At 36.2% G+C, this 13,932-nt stretch overlaps 1 long non-coding RNA gene across 1 annotated transcript; it reads left to right on the forward strand.

The window, feature by feature from the left end:
- The first annotated feature begins 251 nt into the window (after nt 1–251).
- Nucleotides 252–9,955, forward strand: LOC139357169 (uncharacterized). The gene is made up of 3 exons (XR_011609907.1): nt 252–523; nt 7,213–7,274; nt 8,558–9,955. It is a non-coding gene; the product is annotated as an uncharacterized lncRNA (long non-coding RNA).
- Nucleotides 9,956–13,932: the final 3,977 nt, after the last annotated feature.

The raw sequence follows: 13,932 nt of genomic DNA on the forward strand, positions 1-13,932 counted from the left end.
AAAAAAAAGAAAAGAAAAGAAAACTTGATTACTTAAGTCAATAAACATTGCAATGTATGTGGGATATAGCTAGAGGATCACTTGGGGAATCATCTCCATTTAGAAAAGCTATGAGTAAACAAAGAAACATTAATCCCTTGAGTTTTTCATTGAAAAGGTGGTTCCAAGAGCAGATATGTGTAGGAAACCTATATGTAAAATAAAGAAGTTTTGAAGAAATTTGTTTGTAAAACTTATTATGTAATAAAATATGTACTCAAATCATATCTGTAGTTCATGTTTTAGTAACACCATAGTGAACAAAAAAAAAAAAAACCTGGCATAGTCCCTGACCCCTAAGCTGCTGAAAGTGATGGAAATAGGCATGAAACATATTAAAAACTATAATCCTAATTATAATTTGTGACAGGTACCATGATGGAAAATCTCAGAGTATCATGATGGAAGATAACTGAAGGGAGCAAGTAACCTGTTATTCATTGGATGGACAGGCACCAATGTAACCCAAGGTACCTCATAGAAGGTAAACAATTAAACAATTAAATCTAAGGATGAGAAGAGCCCAATCCTGTGAACGCTAATGAAAATCACAATGACAGAGAATGTTAAGTGTTCAGATCCCAGGATAGGAGAGAAGCAGCAGGCTAGAGGGACTGAAAAAAGGCTGGTGAGGCTGTAGCCTCATGTGTGTGAGAGTGAGCACTAGAAGAGAGCACTTGAGAGTTGGTCGGTGGCCAGTCAGACCATGCAAAACTGAAGTAAGGAGTCTGACTTGTATTATAAACATTATAGGAATCCCTTAAAGGACTTTCAAATTGTGATGTGCCATGATCTGTTTTCTGTTTTTAAAGAGCTCTATATTTATTTCACAAATGGATTAGACGGGAACAAATGTGTAAGATGGGAGGCCAGGTGAGGGACAATGGCAAAAGGCAACATGAGATCTGATCATGGCTTCAACCAGTATTTGTGAAATAGATATTTTAAAATGCCATATTAGCACTTTTCAATCTGATTTTGTACCGATACATTCAAGTTAATGGCCTCTATTAAAACAAATGCCCTAATAAAGCAAGTATTTTCCAGTAGATCACTCAGCTAAGATATTGTGAACTTGGAGTAACAAATTAATTGGCCAACTGGCTGAATATCAGAAATTTGGGGACTGTTCAAAAAGTGGTACAATAAGATTAATTTACCAGTTCACATATTTGATTAGCTAAAAACATCAGACTCTTGAGAACCCTTTAAGGTCTCAAGCGACTTCATTTGTTATTCTTCAGAGTATTTGCCAATATTTTAATATAAGAGTATTAACAATAATATTTGGTAACTATGACTTTTGTGCCTAAAAATGATAAACTCTTTGGCAGACAGTAGAAATAAAAAATCATAAAATTAGATGTATTAATATGTATTTTTGTTTGGGACAAAGGAAAATCTACTACATGGAAGAAAATGATTAGCAAATTAAAAATCATAACTATCTTTTTTAAAATAAATGAGTTTACCAATCTACTAATTAACATCAAATGGAACAAATACAATAAGAACTAGCTTCTGTAGCCAACTAAGTGGAAATGATTAACCAATCTTATGCAAATATCTTGAAATGTGAATGAACGATTGTGAGATGCAAGATCTTTAAACCTTGCAGGAAGGTAAGGAGGCTAGACTTTACACCTAATTATTTATCTAATCAGAAGAAGTCAAACTTTTCGGATTTTTGTTATTGTTTCTTGGTTTTGTGTGCATGTGTGATGCTTTATTCTGCGTTCATGCACAGAGGAGTCCAATAAACTGTTTTCTAAATTCCTTTTCTTATGCAGCAACCCCACAAACCACTTAGTTCTCTATCTACTTTCATGAATATATGAGTAACCAATGATTCCTTTCTACCAAAAGAATCATCTAGTTTGCATCTTCACTTGCAAACCATCTCCAGGTCAGCTGAAAGGGGATATCAACTTTCCTAGGTCATAGCATTTTGTCAATGCCCCTAGTGTTCATTTCGTTAGACACCAACCAGAAGAAATCCTAAACCTTGTTCATGCTGTTCTAAATAGTGGCAACATCCCTCTGTTAAGTTCTAGGCATAAGAGATTTGAGAGCCCTTCATACCATGTTGCAACCGAGGCCCCAAAAAGGAACATTTTCTCTTAATAACCAGCTTCCATTAAGATGATATGCCTCTTATTTTTCTTTTTATCTTTTCTACCTTTTTACTTAAGATGAAAAGCCTGCCAGACTTGACTAACTTTGCAGAATGATTATGTTCTGATGAAGCAGAAAAAAATAACAAGTCGGACTAAGCAGAGTTAGGAAAATCTGTGCAGTTCAACTTTTAGTATCCAATTATTTTTAATAAATGAGTAGTTAACTGCCATCAAGCTATTTTAGAAATGCTTCTGTTGAAATATTTGGTTAATTTTTTATGGGCCATGTTGAAGGAAAAGAAATCTCTGACTAATGCATTAATTATAAACAATACCCATAATATTTAACAACAACAAAAAAAGACAAATTTTGATTATAATTTTTGCAACATTTATAGTATGTGCTAAGTATACTGACAAAAAGAAAAAATAACCATAACTATTCCTTAAATAATTTCCTCTAACTATATAATGAAAGGAATAAGATTAGTTTGGTGGCTTAAATTTTTTTCTTAAAATCCATTGACAGGATCGTTTCCACTTAAATGAAAACTCTAACGAGAAACACCATAAACTAAGAGAAATGTCAATTAAGTAAACATAGTAACAATGTAATTAATCAATCATTCATTGGCTATGAATTTACATATAGAAATCAGATTCAAAATTGTCTCCGGCAAATATTTCGGGATTAGAATGGAAAAACTATAATAACTAGCATTATTAAAATGTAAAAGACTAAGATTTAAATAAACTGAGCATAGTAGATACATGTATTCCACCCAGAGAGTACAGATGACCTTAATACTCTTTTTAAAAAGAGAAAATGATTTATATAAATAATATATTCCATTGCAGCATAAAAATATGAAGGGCAGGTTAAAAACAGGTAAATTATGAAAACATTATTGAGCTAAAAAAATTGTCAATTACCACTTAAAGTGCAGAAATTTCATTAGCAAGATTAATGATGATTTACTGAAATCATTAAACCTTTACAATATTTGAGTAAAAGCTTCTACTGCTATACAGCCACTTTCTTTTGAAGAATATTTTAGATCATTGCCTGAGATTAAAACAACATAAAATATGTAGAAAGGCAATGTCATTTATATATCTTATTTATGCACTTTATTTTTCTTTACTCTATATTAATTTAGTGGTTACGATCTAATTAATATTAGCAGACATCAGTGGACAGGTAAAGAAAAAACCTGAAGCAAAGGTCTCAGAGACAATTTAAAAAGTATTAGGTAATTAGTCAATCTTACTTATAGAGTTGTGGAGTGGCTTAATGTCTGCCAGATTAAGGGAACAAATTTATTTGCTACACACAATTAGTGCTATGTTTAAAAAAAAAAAATCTTAGTAGAACAGACAGGTATTATTCTATTTTTATAATGGGAAAAATATACAATGGGAAGACAGAAGTATCTTTATTGCACTACTTTTTTTGTTTTTGTTTTTTTTTTTTTTTGCTTTGAGAACCAACTTCGGTGCATTTACAATAGTGAAAATATGTCAACAATGAAACAATAAAATAATATTTACAAAAGCAAACAGTATTGATGACTATTGTGGGTATTTGCCTTTTTTTGGTTCCAGCCTGCCACCACCAGTTTAAATACACACACGCGTGCACACACACAGGTTTTTTTCCTATTATTCAAATTCTTCTTTCTATAGGAATTCCATTCCATGTGATTAGATTTACATAGGGCTCACCTTACTCTTCTCACCTGGACCAGAAGAGTGGGAGCCAGCAAGGGCTATTCATTACATTGACCCCAGCCAACCTAACTAGAGACGTCTCCAGGACTTTTCTACCTGAACTACGTGCAAAGGTATAGTCCTTCTCCAGGAATTTCTAGCCTGGTAGAATGTATACCTGAACTATTGTTGATCATCTTATCACTAAACAAAAATAAAAGAACATGTTTGATTTCCTGGTAACAAAGTAAAACATGATATCAAGATCACAGTTGTTAGATATAGATATATAGCTTATGAAAGGCAGTTTTGTCAGTTACAGGATATATACTTTGGAATTTTAGGGTGCCATAGTTATAAGAGGTTTATTAAGCTACCATTAGGGGCTTCCTACAATCTAGCAAGATCTTCACCTGCCCAGGTAGAATATCATAATCATCCTGAGCGCACCTTGGGTGAAAAAGCACTGAAGAGACTTCAGAAGCTAGTCCCATTTACCATACCCCATCCAGATGACTTTGGTAACATTTTTGAAAAATAAATCATTTGAGCTTATCATAGTGAAATGTGATTTCTCTAAGATGTATATATTAGCATGCTTACCTTTGTCAAGCCTCAAACACAATCCTATGTAGACAGGAAAATTAAAAAAATTGATTACAAAGTAGAAGAAATTTCCATCAAAAAAACAATCAGTAGTAAGGCTAGTGGTTGTAGGTTTGTTTTTTTTTTTTTTTTTTTTTTTTTTTTTGAGACAGAGTCTCTCTCCATCACCCAGGCTAGAGTGCAGTGGTGCGATCTCGGCTCACTGCAAACTCTGCTTCCCAGGTTCATGCCATTCTCCTGCCTCAGCCTCCCGAGTAGCTGGGACTACAGGCGCCTGCCACCATGCCCAGCTAATATTTTTGTATTTTTTAGTGGAGATGGGGTTTCACCGTGTTAGCCAGGATGGTCTCGATCTCCTGACCTCATGATCCACCCACCTTGGCCTCCCAAAGTGCTGGGATTACAGGCTTGAGCCACTGTGCCCGGCCTAATGGTTATAGTTTTTGTAGGTATTTTTTGTCACTTACTGGGCATGGAATCAACTCTTCATCCCTGAAATAGACTGTGAGCTGGTAATATCCTCTGACACCAGGGTAAAAGTTACCTTCCTGACCAGGTAGAAAATTTTATCTACCTTTATATGTTTGCACATACTACTGCCTTTCTAGAATTATCTTAAGTTTTACAGTATCTGATAAGGTTTGGTTGTGTCCCCACCCAAATTTCATCTTGAATTCCCATGTGTTGTGGGAGGGACCTGGTGGGAGGTAATTGAATCATGGGGTCAGGTCTCTCCTGTGCTTTTCTTGTGATAGTGTATAAGTCTCATGAGAGCTGATGGTTTTATAAGGGGGAATTCCCTGCACAAGCTCTCTTTCTGCCTGCTGCCTATCATGTAAGACATGATTTGCTCCTCTTTGCCTTCTGCCGTGATTGTGAGGCCTCCCTAGCTACATGGAACTGTAAGTGCATTAAATCCCTCTTTCTTTTGTAAATTGCCCAGTCTTGGGTATGTCTTTATCAGTCACATGAAAACAGGCTATACAGTAAATTGGTACCAGTAGAGTGGGGCATTGCTGAAAAGTTACCTGAAAATGTAGAAGCAATGTTGGAACTGTGTAACAGGCAAAGGTTGGAAAAATTTGGAGGGCTCAGAAGAAGACAGGAAAATGTGGGAAAGTTTGGAACTTCCCAGAGACTTGTTGAATGGATTTGCCCAAAATGCTGATAGAAATATAGACAATAAAGTCCAGGCTGAGGTGGTCTCAGATGAAAATGAGGAACTTGTTGGGAACTAGAGCAAAGGTGACTCTTCTTACATTGAAGCAAAGAGACTGGCAGCATTTTATCGCTGCCCTAGAGATTTGTGGAACTTTGAACTTGAGAGAGATGATTTGGGGTATCTGGTGGAAGAAATTTCTAAGCAGCAAAGTATTCAAGAGGCAACTTAGGTGCTGCTAAAGGCATTCAGTTTTAAGAGGGAAACAGAACCTAAAAGTTCAAAAAAATTGCAGCCTAACAATGTGATAGAAAATAAAATCCCATTTTCTGAGGATAAATTCAAGCTAGCAACAGAAATTTGCATAACAGGGAGCTGAATGTTAATCCCCAAGACAATGGGGAAAATGTCTCCAGGGCATTTCAAAGGCCTTCACAGCAGCCCCTCCATCACAGGCCCTGAAGCCTAGGAAGAAAAAGTGGTTTGTGGGCCAGCCCAGGGTCTCTGAACTGTGTGCAGGCTAGGGACTTGGTGCCCTGCATCCCAGCCCCTCCAGCCATGGCTGAAACAGGTCAATGTGGAGCTCAGGCTGTGGCTTCATTGGGCGCTACCTCAAGCTTTGGCAGCTTCCATGTGGTGTTGAGCCTGTGAGTGCACAGAAGTTAAGAACTGGGGTTTGGGAACCTCTGCCTAGATTTCAGAGGATGTATGGGAACCCCCTGGATGCCCAGGCAGAAGTTTGCTGCAGAGGAAGGGCCCTCGTGGAGAACCACTGCTAGGGCAGTGTGGATGGGAAATGTGAGACTGGAGCCCCTGCACAGAGTCCCTACTGGGGCACCACCTAGTAGAACTGTGAGAAGAGGACCACCGACTTCTAGACAACTTGCATTGTGCACTTAGAAAAACTGCAGACACCCAATGCCAGCCCATGAAAGCAACCAGGAAGGAGGCTGTACTCTGCAAAGCTACAAGGGTAGAGCCGCCCAAGACCATGGAACTCACCTCTTGCATCAGCATGACCTGGATGTGAGACACTAAGCCTAAGAAGACTAATTTTGGAACTTTAAGATTTGATTTCCCTGATGGATTTCAGACTTGCATGGGGCCTATAGACTTGTTTTGGCCAATTTCTCCCATTTGGAATAGCATTTATCCAACCCCTGTACCCTCATTGTATCCAGGAAGTAATTAACTTGCTTTTCACTTTACAGGCTCATAACTGGAAGGGACTTGCCTTGTCTCAGATGAGATGTTGAACTAGGGACTTTTGAGTTAATGCTGAAATGAGTTAAGACTTTGGGGGACTGTTGGGAAGGCATGGTTGGTCTTGAAATGTGAAGACATGAGATTTGGGAGGGGCCAGTGGCAGAATGATGTGGTTTGGCTGTGTCCCCACCCAAATCTTATCTTAAATTTCTGTACGTTGTGGGAGGGAGTCAGTGGGAGGTTATTGAATTATGGGGGCAGGCCTTTTCCATGTTGTTTTAATGACAGTGAATAAGTCTCATGAGATACGATGATTTTATAAGGTGGATGTTCCAGCTCAAGTTCTTTCTCTTTGCTTGTGGCCATCCATGGAAGATGTGACTTGCTCCTCCTTGCCTTCTGCCATGATTATGAGGCCTCCCTAGCCCTGTGGAACTGTAAGTCCGTTAAACCTTTCTTTTGCAAATTGCCCAGTCTTGGGTATGTCTTTATCAACAGTGTGAAAACAGACTATTACACTATCTTTTTTAAAAAACCACTTTTTGAGATGGAGTCTTGGCTCTGTCACTAGGCTGGAGTCCAGTGGCATGATCTTGGCTCACTGTAAAACCACATTTTCTTATCCAGTCTATCACTGATAGGTATTTAGGTTGATTCCATGTCTTTGCTATTGTGAATAGCACTGCAATGCAAACACACACGCAGGTGTATTTATAATAGAATGAGTTATATTACTTTGGGTATATGCCCAGTAATGGGATTGCTGTATGAAGAAATGGAAGCTTTGGTTGTGAAGAAATGAAAGCTTTCCATTTCTTCAACGTTCACCTCTCCAACACCATCTTCCCAGTCTTCCGGGATAGAATTCATTGCTTCATTCTGTGTTCTTGCTTTATTTTTATATTTTTGACCTATCACTTATTTTTCTCTGTCTTAAAAAAATTTAAATAGTATGGGTACATAATATTTGTATATATTTATGGGGTACATAAGAAATTTTATTATGGGCATAAAATGTGTAATGATCAAAACAGGATAACTGAGATATCCATCACCTGAAGCTTTTATCATTCATTTGTTTTAGGAACACTTCAATTCCACTATTTTAGTTATTTTAAAATATGCAATACTTTTGTACATTGCAATTTTTCAGATTTTGTGCCTGTCTCCCCTATCGAGCTGTGAGGTTCTTGCAAGTAAGGTGCCTTTTCGCACAAAATTGTTTAATATGTACTCAATTTGCATTAGGTGAAAAATTAGATCTTCTATGCAAGTATATATTTTTAAATGTGACGTACTAATTCAGAGAATATAAAAATCAACAGGCCATGTAAAAACAATGAAATGTTGTATAGTTTATAGAATTAATCTGAAAAAAATCCTTAACTAGTAGATATGGAATTAAATTTTACATAATTTTTAGTTTGGGAATATATTGGTAGAGGTTTTTTTCTACAGAATATTCAAGATGCCCTGGAAGCAAGTCTATAAATTATACTTACTAAATATTGTACTATTATTGGCCATGAATAAAAGAAACATCAGCAACAATAATTAAAAGTAATAGAGGACTGCATAAATTATTGTTCATAATAGATAAAGCAATAAGATGTAAAAATGAAGAGTAAGTAATATCAAACTCTCTGGCTTTAAATTCACATTTTCATCATATGGCCTTTTTGGACTTACTTGATTTTAATGAAATTCTGTGTAATTGCAGAGTTTGATCACCCTGACTACCTCTCTATGCCATAATCTGACACATGCTGAAGATCAAAAAGTTCCAATTTCCTGTTCAGGTTAGTGAATAATTCATTCATTTCTTAAAGCAGGGCCTTGGTTTATCTTTTTACTGGTCAAACTAACATATGGTATATGAATAGATGGTGGAACTTTGAATTCTTTGCATTCAATTTTAGCTAGAAAGTTGAAGTAGAGAAAAAACAATTAAGAAGGTAAATAGAAATATTATTTTTAGAGAAAAAAATGAATGTTTATACACTGTTGGTGGGAGTGTAAATTAGTTCAACCATTGTGAAAGACAGTATTTCCTCAAAGACCTAAAGACAGAAATACCATTCAACACAGCAATCTCATTACTGGGTATATACCCAAAGGAATATAAATCATTCTGTTATGCAAACACATGCACATGTATGTTCATTGCAACACTACTTACAATAGCAAAGACATGGAACCAACCTAAATGCCCATGAATGATAGACTGGATAAAGAAAATGTGGTACCTATACACCATGGAATACTATGCAGTAATAAAAAAGAATGAGGTCATGCCCTTTTCAGGGACATGAATGGAGCTAGAGACCATTATCCTAGTGAACTAACACAGGAACAGAAGATCAAATACCACATGTTCTCACTAATAAGTAGAAGCTAAATCATGAGAACACATGGACACATAGAGGGGAATAATACACACTGGGGCCTTTTGGAGATTGGTGGGTGGAAGAAGGGAGAGGATCAGGAAAAATAACTAATGGGTACTAGGCTTCATACCTGGGTGATGAAATAATCTCTACAACAAACCCCCATGACACAAGTTTACCTGTGTAACAAACCTGCACTTGTATCACTGAACTTTAAAGTTAAAAAAAGAAATACTATGTTTTTAAAAATAACATTCTTATATGTTCCAAGTACTGATATGAACCAGTGAAACTCCACTTGCTAGATATAATACCACAGACACTGACAATTTAAGGGTTGATTTGTAATGACTTGTGGAAATCTTCACAGTTTCTTATATACACTACACAGAGAAGGTAAACATCATCTAAGATAACCACCTTAAAGAATCTTAGGCACCAAAATATTCAGTGCTCTAGAGTTCTGTAATGATTGTCTGTACTGAAGTCAGTAATGAAGATCTATAACCTTTTGTTGTAATCCTACAGTGCTGAGAATCTTTGCGTCAGGTATCCTTGGTGACAGTATGACAATGAAGCAAACATTAGGAATTGTACTTTAGTTTTTGAAAGCAGAGAACAGAATAGATGAAGTGATTAAAGCATTTGAATGCACTGGCCAGCATAACTTGACATTCATTTGAAAAGTAGTAGATTACAGTTCGGAGGAATCTCTTGCTATGTTAATCTCTCCCTGGGAAAGTGTTGCTCTGTGTGTACCATTTTCAGAGCTTTGAATTTCTTATTTCAAGCAAAGAGTAACAAAAATAAATGTTTTGATATCAGAACTGGCCATTGTTTGAATGAATTTAAACAACTAAACAATTCCCTAAATTACCTAAGTAAGAGAACAGACCCTCTAGCATGGGGAAAACAATGCTTTGAACTGCCATCCTAGTGATCCTAGCAGAACAAAATGAAAATCAAAGAATTGCTCATAAGAGTCACTGAAATTTCATTGTTCTCTCTACACAGAGAGAAGAGTAAGTTAGAAAATAGTAAGAACTGCAGATTTCATGAAAAGCATTTCAACCAGAATTTGTTGATCATACGCAGAGAACTAAAATGGGATTGCAAGGACTAAAGAAACAGTCCCTGTCATTTGATTATCTCTTGTTAGAGTTCATTTTTAGAGAAAAGCTGATCACACATTTGATAAAGCAACAATTAATATCTTAGACTTCCTATTGTTTCAGCACTTAGACCTTCTATTGTTGTGAAAGCTACAAATGACTGATGTTATTAAGATCTGCACGTTAAAGAGAAAAAATATATATTCTATGAGACAAACAACATAACCAGACATAGCTAGACAAAACTCTTTAGGGGAAAGCTGGCCTGCATCCTTATTCCCCTTTGTTCTACACATTCAATTCATTTCATTATTTGTGTTGTGGAGATGTTACTAATTAAGTGATGATGGAACATTATCCCTGCAGCCCCTTTAAATGTTTAGCTCTGTTTCCACTTCTCCATATTTTACATGTGATATACTCTTTGCAAACACAAAGACTTTTAAAATGCATAATTGGAATTAAGATTTGAGCTACTTGTTCATTCTCTTTTTCTCCCTCTGACTCTACAAGACTTCACTGACTTTCAGTGGCATCGATTCTTCCTTCACAGAAAATTAGGTACTCTTTTGACTCTCAGGTCCCGAAAAGACATACCTACCTGGATGCTCTTTTTTCCTGATCTTAAAATAGCATCTTTCTTCCCAGGGAACCTCTCTAAGGCAAATTCTTCTCATTACTCTGGATCCCATCTCCTCACATCTTCTTACATGCCACTCACTAAGGATAATTCCCATTTTAGCCTCTCTCTTTACAGGAACTGTCCCATAAACATTTAAATATGTTGAAATATCCCCCATATTAAAAAATATATTTTCCTTATCCCTACCTTTTACTCCAGATACCATCCTAACATTCTTTTTTATGACAATATTTTCAAAACATTGTGCCACAGTAGCAGTCTCGCCCCACTCTAGAGGATACAATTAATTCTTTCCAGTAGTGGAGACTGAGAAAGTCTTCACAAATGACATATTAAAGAAAGAGTGAAATGGTTGCAGGTGGCTAACATACACAAAGGGATTAAGCATGGATGGATCCCCACATACCAAAGTACAGTCATAAGAGAATATAACCTGGACAGCAAAGTGGTTCTACACTTCTGGTGTAAGATGATGATTTGTGTGTGACAGAAACAGATTGGGTGAGGATTGAAAATATAGGTTATAGTCACATTGAGAACATTTCTTTAAGTCAGGTTTATACTGGCATCATTTACCTGTAAAACATCATTGGTGAGTAATATGGTTAGATTTACATTTTAGAATAATAACTCCTCACAACCGTTTGTCTCAAGGTCACTAAAAGAAGAAAGTCTATGTTCAAATTCTGACTATATCACTTTCTGCATGACCATGGACAATATATTTAATATCTCTGTGCCTCAGTTCTTTCATGTGTTCAAAACATTAACAGCACTACCTCGTCATGAAGATTAAAACAGAAAATGTGTTTTAATTAAGACTTAACATACAGCCTTATAGATAGTAAGAATCAATAAATGTTAGTGGCATATGCTGTTATTCTATTTTTCAGTATTTACTTCAAGTAAATAGCATGGACACTTTTTAATGCATAATTCTTTTGTGAGTAAAGAAAGCTCGTGGCAGCACCATTTATAATTGCAAGAAAAAAAGAAGATGAAGGAAAATGACAGATAAATTTTTTAAAAATTAATATTTTGGTCCAGTTATTACTAAAACACATGCAAAAAAAATGGCTGTCAAATTTGGAAAGTATTTGGAATGGCCTGACAAAATATAGTTGATATAGGATGCATAAAATTCCCTTTGAAAAGCAAATCAGGATGGTAAAACCATTGACAGAAGGAACAGGTTCTTTCAAGGGCAACCAAGGTTAATATCTGAGCACCAGAAGAAAGAGGTAATCATCCTTCAAAACAGCTGAAACTGAGGTGTAATGAGAGGCTCCTTTCTACAATTGCTTATGAGAAGAAATGTTCTCTTTCAAGGGCAATTGAAAACCATAGTGTCTCTCAAGGGATATCTGTCTTATAATTGTGCAAGACGCCAAATACAGAAGGAGGTATTGGGGCGGGGAACACATTTGTCTTCCAGTATGTGTTCAAATATGGTTATGTTAAAAAAAAAACTAATATAGGTTCAATGGAAAGCTGAACTATAAGTATATCCAATACAATGTAAGATCTCCTTATAACACCCTAAATAGTGGAAGAACAAATATTGTATAAAGATTCTTTGTGACAAAGTTGAAAATAATTATAGCTCTTATTAGTTATTACAATTATATTTAATTACTAAGGCTCCAACATTAATATCTTTATATCTAATAAGCAATATTTTAACAATGGTTAAAGATTCCTCTGAGCAATTCGAGGTAGTATGTATCATGAGTATATTAAACTGAGTTCATACACATAATAACGTGTTGATCAGTCAATTAGGAAAAAAAATGTGTAACCAATTCATTGAATGAGTTAGCCCTAAAAGAAAGGGAACAAATACGTGCAACTTATTTTGTTTTTACTTTACTGCTTTTCTTTGTCTATCAATGAATCCCCCATCTGCACCCCTCAGAGATAGATCACAAGGCTATTCTTCCAGTCACTCTCAGATATTAGCGAACTAGAGTCTCATTGAGGTATTAAGTCCATTAGTGGCTTGAGTCTCATTTTAGAGGTGTTAAGTCCATTTACGTAGAAAATACAGTTTCACTATTACCCAAATCAGAACTTCCCTTCTTCCCCAGCTCAGTACTGTCTCAAATTGTGAAAACTCTCTTGATGAAGGCACATATATCAATATTAGATTAAGATGTGCATAATTAAACTTCCAGTACCTTAAAACAGATAGAAGTTTCTTCCTTCTTCATGTAAAGTCCAGGTCTGGGAGGCTGGTACCACTCTGTCATCAGTGACTCAGGCTCCTTATACTAGCTTGTCCATTATTCTTGACACCATGTGACATCCACTTCAACTTCAGTATGCCTGAAAGCACTCAGGGCATCACATCCATATTTTCCCTAGCAGAAGGAAAGAGATGAAGACTGTGCTGTCCCTTTTAGTTAAAGCAAACATTTCGGAAGTCATAGATGATATTACTACTTACATCAAGCCAAAATTTGATCACATGGCCTCTCAGAAGTACAGGGGGACCAAGAAATAGTGGGGGGATTGCCATTTGTCCACTGAAAATTATGTAATTTATTGTCTCTTAAGGAGATAATCAATTTGGGGAAACAGCTAGCATTCTTGGACACAGCACGAAGTTGGCTTCATCATCATTTTTCCACCATACCTTCTACTTCTCCTTCCCCACTTGCCCCTCTGCCACTCTTTCTTCAATGTTATGATAGGAAAAGAAAAAGAGGATGAGGCAGAAACGTATAGTTGACTGACACTGTTGTAATCTGATATTGGTACCTTTATCAGGAAGGTGCCCAGTGTTGACTTTTCCTCTTCAGAGTGCTTTTATGGGTTCCATTTAGCAATGAGGAGTGATCCCCCATTAAAAGATTCTTTGATTTCAGTTAGCTGGAATGGAGTTGCCTCCTTCGGCTGTCTGTGAACAAGCTTGCTTCATTTCTAGACTTGTGGAAATTCACCCCACAGCAGA

The sequence above is a fragment of the Macaca nemestrina genome, chromosome 11, assembly GCF_043159975.1.
Source record: "Macaca nemestrina isolate mMacNem1 chromosome 11, mMacNem.hap1, whole genome shotgun sequence".
NCBI lineage: Eukaryota > Metazoa > Chordata > Mammalia > Primates > Cercopithecidae > Macaca > Macaca nemestrina.